Below are 7149 nucleotides of genomic sequence, written 5' to 3' on the forward strand. Positions count from 1 at the left end.
CCAACCACACATAACTCAATCACATGCACCCCAAATCAAGGAAATCACCATAGCTGAACCTAAAACTCAGAAACTCAATAAAAACAACAACTGAAACCACAGAGCTTGAACTAGAATTCCTTACCTTTGATGGATGAGTTCAACTTAGGTTATCCTCCACACTAGCTTAGCCTTCACCTCCTCAAAGCTCAGCCTCAATTTCCTAGAATTACCATAAAACTTTGCTTAGAAAAACCAGCTCAACACCAATACCAGGAACTGAATATTAACCTCAAAATCTTACCTTAAATGATGAGCAACCTTAGCTAGTTTCCCCAACCTAATCAAGACCCCAAGTATACAATCTCAGCCTTAATCTCCTTTGGATTCTAGCCTCAAATCTCCAGAATAAAATGATGAAAAAGTCCCAAACCGTTCTTGAGAAATTGCCCTGTTTTTCCCTTCTTTCATTTTCCTTCCTTTCCTTCTTTCTTTTTCTTCTTCTCTTCTTTTAACTTCCTTCAAACTCTAGCCTTTCCACTAAGACATAAAGCCCAATAACACTTATCCTTTATAAGCCAAATGACCACAATACCCTCCCATTATCTCTAAGCCTTTAAATCAACTTAGGGGCATTTTGGTCATTACACCAAATTCCCGCTAATTCCTCTAGTGTCTCTAATATTTACCGCTTACTTCCCGACACCTAACCAATCACCAATTATATTCTCCAATATCAAAATAGACTCCAATATATTCTCTAAATTCCTAAAAATACCCCTAGGCTCGTCCCAAGCCGGGTATAAATCCCCACCGTGAATTTTCCGCTAAACTGCTCACTAGGATCACCTCGAATCACAGATTACAAATATATCCACATAATAATGTGGTCTCGACAATTTGCCACAAATATATACAGTTATGCCCTCAACGGGCCAAAATTACGATTATGCCCTTCTAACCTAATCAGGTCCTACATGCATACTAATACACATAGTCATGCATCACAGATATTCAAATAGTCATATAACATGCTTTAATCATTAAATCATAAATAATCCAGTTATGCCCTCCCTGCACACTAATCAAGGCCCTTAAGCCTTATTAGTTAATTGGGTCGTTACACTGACCCTCACCCTTTTGCTTCTTTGCTAGATGCCGCGGAACTCGGGAAAGCAGTGGGGGTCAAAGCTCGCAATTCCTTACTCACCAAAAAATCCGAGCCCAGAGTCACCTTTCACCCGGAATCAGCGCTTGATTCGGGAGAAAAAATTAAGGCGTGAGCAAGAAGATACCCGAGATCACTTTCGACGTCAAATCGATGAGGTCGAGGAGAGGAAAAGGAAGAGACTTAGGGTCACCATCAACCCAGATCCAGACCCCGAGCACAGACCAATCCCCATTGATCCCACTCTTACAGTGACAATCACTTTCAAGCTGGGGGACCTTCAATTTTCACTGATGGGAGAACCATCAAACCCCCCTTCTACCTCATAGTCAACCTCCATTCCCACCTCAAAGAGAGAATTATTCTAGGCCTAGCACTACTGGAGCTCGATTTCTTCACTGGGGCAGATCTCTGAGATTTTGTCTCTCCACGGGATTGGACTGTTAGGCTCGCTGAAGTGTCGATCCCTAACCTCCCACGAGCGAAGCTACCGTGCTCCAGGAGATGGGAACCCCGACAACAAGTTGAAGTACGTGGCCTGGAGCCATGAGCACATGAAGGCAGGGGCTTTACTGCCTTAAAGTCCTTTTTCAAGAACTTCTTGGACTTCGTTGGGATCTCCCCTTTCTAGCTCAATACTAACTCATACAGGGTTTTGTCTGCCCTGAGGTCACCTTACAACGAGCTAAAGTGGGAAGGACCTTCACCAAAAGAGATCATGTATCTCTTTTGCTTGAAAAGCAATCCCTCCCTAGCTCGGGGATGAGACGGCTTCTACTACCTTTCGAGCTATCCCAACGAGAAGAAAATCTTTGAGGATTTAACCAACCATCCCCCCGATTTCAAGAAGGCTTTCTTTTGGACGGATGGCCTAACTCCTTCCAGACACTACTCATTCAGGCGAATCCGTAAGTACATAAAAAATTTCTTCTTTGAGGCTCGATTTTTTGCTTAGGCTCGTACCAATCATATGTTCATTTTTCCAGCCAACTACCATCGACCCACTCCCACCGAGGAGATGAAAGAGCATAAGGAGGCTTTGCTCCAACTTACCTATGGCAGACGCTCCCTTTCCTATCTTCTTCATGAAGATAGGCTTCGAGCTTGTGGCCTCCTGGAGAAGGATTAGTCCACGTTTGACTGGTCCAACAAAAAATATAACAAGTGGGAGTTCGTACCTCTCCCAATTGTCAGCCTTCCTCTGAGGCGAAGTGTTAAGCCACAATCCCCAGCTCGACGTCGCAGGAGTCCGCAATCGGGGAATGAGGCCAATGATGAGGCCTCGAGCTCGAGCGACAGAAGTATGGTCATCCTTAGCTCGGACTTATGGTCTCTCTCACAACTTAAGCATAAGCCCGATAGATTAGTCTTGTGTAAGGATGATAGGGATCATTTTTATGTACGGTCCTGGGTAGATGAGAGGGTTCATAGGTTCGATAGTTGGCTCGGGAAGTATGACACTATGTATAGTCTGAATGAGGTATGGAATGGAATAGTCGTTCAATACTAGAAAAATGACTATAGAGACCCTTCGAGGTTGACTTCCACGTATAGGGAAGGTACTCCCCCCGCCTCCTCTGAAGATGGGGGAATTACGTGGTCGCCGAGCACAAGCTCGGGGGAGAGTTCCAGTTAGGTTTCTCTCTACTTGTCTTTTTATTCCTTGCTTGTCTGCATCATGCGAACTTTTTTGTCTTGGAATATCTTATAATGTGGTGTAATTTTGCAGGTGCTATGGACTTCGACCTCGACACCGTGCTTGCCAGTGGCAAGGGGGCCCAGAGGAGTAAGCGCCCGAGGGGATCGCGAAAGTCAGACTGACCGGCCAAGGTCCTTAAGAGGACTGAGAAGGCTCCTCCTCCACTAGCTCCCACTGTCACGAGCTCGGTTGTGGACCCTGCTTCCCAGGTCGAAGCTTCCACCACAGGTGTCCCTCCAGTGCCTCCTACTATCCTGGTCCGCCCAACTCTCGGCCCTCCTCCAAAGAAGCCAGCGTCGAAAGAGCGCATGCTATCGATTTCTACTCATGTTGATGAGTATGTAACTGACAATGCCGTCGGGCCCCATGGGGCTACACTTGGCTTGGAAATTCTGTCCCGAGTGGGCCAGAGCTTTAGTGGCTTCGACGCCCCTCAATGGCAGTTTTTGAACAATGCTCGGGATTGCAATACACTTTACAACAAGAGTATCAAGATCACTGCTGCGGTAACTTCTTTCACCTTCTTTTTAGTTGTACTTGTGCTTAGTGTATGTCCTAACTTGATTTCTTTGTGTGTCAGGCTTTTTCTGTCTCTGCTCAGCTTAATTATATGTTGAACAATGAGGTCCATTTGAGCATGTCCTATGCCCAGGAGTCGAAGGATCTCCAACTTAAGCTTACTGACGAGCTCAAGGCTGCAAAGGCAAAGATGGAGGCTGAAGCTGAACAAATGAAGGCCAAGACAGCTCAGCTCGAGAAGGTTAATGCCCGGCTCGCTGAGTTGTAGAGGATCAATGCCAAGCTTGAGGAGGAGAAAGCAGCCACTTTTGAGATAATTGAGGGCGAAAAAGCTCGTCTCCTTGCAGAGTTTAAGGAGAAGAAGGATCGGACGATTGACCTGGCCATGTATAGGATCTGGGCCAGTAATGCTGATCTCAATACCAGCTTCCTAGGCTTTTTCGAGGCAGAACTCGTGGCCAAATGGCAGGCTCGACTTGACGTGGAGGACGCTGCTTGAGACAAGGCAGAGAGAGCGAAGGAGGATGCTGAGAAGGCTAAGGAGGATGCTCCTCCTTCCTAAATCTCGACCCAGGGCTGCGTCCCTTTGAATCTTTTGTAATAACTTTTATCCTCTTTTTTTTATGCCCCTGGGGCCAAGACAATCTATAGCTCGTGTGAGAGCTATTTTTTCTTTTATTTATGATATTCGTGTTTGACTTTACTTTAATATTTTTGCTTCACATTTCCTACGATGAAATATTTCAAGAAATTTATATTAAAGAGTCTTTATATCTGTTTATTCATACAAACATGTGGTGGATTTTAAGCTCGTGTGTCAATGCATTCATGCACAGTTTGCTCGATTTATCTGTGTCCGACCTCGTTATTTGTTAAGGTCAAAAGTTACTTTTTCCATGCACCCAAAGGTTCTTATATGGCGTGTAACGTAGGTGGTTTAGTTATATCTTGCTTTTTTAGTTACTTTTCCTCATCCTCGGGTAGCTCCCCAAGGTTATGAGGTCGAAACTATCTTTTTGCAAGATATTCCAGCCTCGATCTCGACTCAATTTGTAGTAGGTTTATTTATGTTCCAACTTACTGTCGATTAGTTTTAGCTGGTTTGTTCCAAACCTATTCTGGTTATGTTTTTGGTTCGTAGTCCATACACTTTTATTTTTGATCTAGTTATGTCTTAGATCGCGTATTTGGTTTTATCCAAATTACTTTGCCTCGCGCATTTGGTTATATCCAAATACTTTTATTTTTAATAATTTGGTTATGTCCAAACTATCTTAGCTCGTGCATTTGGTTATATCCAAACACTTTTATTTTTAATAATTTGGTTATGTCCAAACTATCTTAGCTCGCGCATTTGGTTATATCCAAACACTTTTATTTTTAATAATTTGGTTATGTCCAAACTATCTTAGCTCGTGCATTTGGTTATATCCAAACACTTTTATTTTTAATAATTTGGTTATGTCCAAACTATCTTAGCTCATGCATCTGGTTATATCCAAACACTTTTATTTTTAATAATTTGGTCATGTCCAAACTATCTTAGCTTGCGCATTTGGTTATATCCAAACACTTTTATTTTTAATAATTTGGTTATGTCCAAACTATCTTAGCTCGCGCATTTGGTTATATCCAAACACTTATGCTTTTCGTATATGCTATTTTGTTTTTGCAAGCTGACGGTATATATACCACTACTGCCCCCTTAATATCCTATGAGTGTGACCATAGGTTATTAAATCAAGAGAGTTTGCAAAAAATACAGCATATGAAACGAAAATGAAGTTTATTCGAAATTGAACAATTTATTAACAAAAACATAGCATAGATAAACAAGCACGGTTATAGGTGATACGCTCCTACACTATTGATAGTAAGGTCGCAGATGTTCGCCATTCCATGCTCATGGTACCAAATTCCCATTCAATCTTGCCAATTTGTAGATGCCAGGTCGGATAACTGATTCGATCTGATAAGGTCCTTCCCAATTAGGCCCGAGCACGCCGGCAGCAGGGTCTCGTGTAGCCAAGAATACACGTCTCAGCACCAAATCGCCCACACCAAAATTTCTATGTCGAACCCTCTTATTGAAATACCGGGTAGATCGCTGCTGGTATGTAGCATTTTTTAGCTGAGCCTCGTCCCTTTTTTCTTCAATCAGGTCCAGACTTACTTCGAGCTGATATTGGTTCGAGGCTTGGTCATAAGTGTGGGTTCGAATGGTGGGTATTTCGACCTCAATTGGCAGCATAGCCTCGCATCCATATGCCAGAGAAAAAGGGGTGTGTCCCGTTGAAGTATGGGCTGTGGTTCGATATGCCCACAAAACTTGGGGAAATTCTTCGGGCCATTTTCCCTTAGCTTCTTCCAACTTCTTCTTCATAGAACTCTTTAGGGTTTTATTTACAGCCTCGAATTGGCCATTCGCTTGGGGATGGGCCATGGAGGAGAAGATTTTTATTATCCCATTTTTCTCGCAAAAGCAGGTAAACAAGTCGCTATCAAATTGAATACCGTTATCGGACACTATCTTCCTTGGTATCCCATATCGGCAGATGATGTTCTTTACCACGAAGACCAGGACTTTTTTCGAGGTAATTGTCGCCAGAGGTTCAGCCTCGGTCCACTTCGTAAAGTAATCTACTGCGACTACTGCTACTCCGCCTTTGCTAGTTGGCAACGAGCCTATGAGGTCGATTCCCCATACCGCGAATGGCCATGGGGAGGTCATCATAGTTAGCTCAGAAGGTGGAGCTCGAGGGATTGTAGCGAAGCATTGACACTTATCGCATTTCTTGACATAATCAAACAAATCTACTTTGATGGTAGGCCAGAAGTATCCTTGGCATATGATTTTCTTGGATAGGCTATGCCCCCCAATGTGGTCTCAACAGAATCCTTCATGAATTTCTTCTATGGTCTTCTTAGCCTCGGGTGGAGTCATACATCAGAGTAATGGCATAGAGTATCCTCTTCTATATAGCCTTCCATCCACAATGGTGTATCTGGGAATCTGATACATCAATTTGCAAGCCTTGGTCCATTCTTCAGGGAGAATGCCGATTTCAAGGTACTCAATTATCGGGGTCATCCAGGTTGGCTCGGAGTTAATCATGCGGACATCTTCCTATTTAGGCACTCTTATACTAGGTGTCGATATATGTTTGATTGGCACGACACTCAGCTCGTTGACCACAGTGGATGTGGCGAGCCTGGCCAAGGCGTCTGCATTCGAATTTTGCTCTCGGGGAATCTGCTCTATCGTGTAAAATTCGAAATGCTCGAGTGTTGCCTTTGCTTTTTCTAAATATGCAACCATTCTCATCCCACGAGCCTGGTATTCCCCTAAGATTTGGTTGAGCACCAACTGGGAGTCACTGTAGCAATGTACCGCCTTAGCCTTGAGTTCCTTGGCTATTCGAAGTGCTGCCAGTAGAGCTTCATATTCAGCCTCGTTATTTGACGCTTTGAAGTCAAATCTCAAAGCGGAATGAAACCGACTTCCTGTTTGGGTGATCAGTATTATTCCTGCCCCGACCCATTTTCATTGGAAGACCCATCAACATAAAGTTTCCACAGCTCGCGGGCTGGGGTTATAACTTCATTGTTAGTCATTCCAGTGCATTCCACTATGAAGTCTGCCAGGGCCTGTCTTCTTATGGTTGTCCTCGGATGGTAGGTGATCTTGAATTGTCCGAGTTCAACGACCCATTTTAGTAATCAGCTCAAGGCTTCTGGCTTGGACAAGACTTGTCTTAGTGGTTGATCGGTCAGCACATGGATG

This window comes from Humulus lupulus, chromosome 3 (assembly GCF_963169125.1).
Source record: "Humulus lupulus chromosome 3, drHumLupu1.1, whole genome shotgun sequence".
Taxonomy (NCBI): Eukaryota; Viridiplantae; Streptophyta; class Magnoliopsida; order Rosales; family Cannabaceae; genus Humulus; species Humulus lupulus.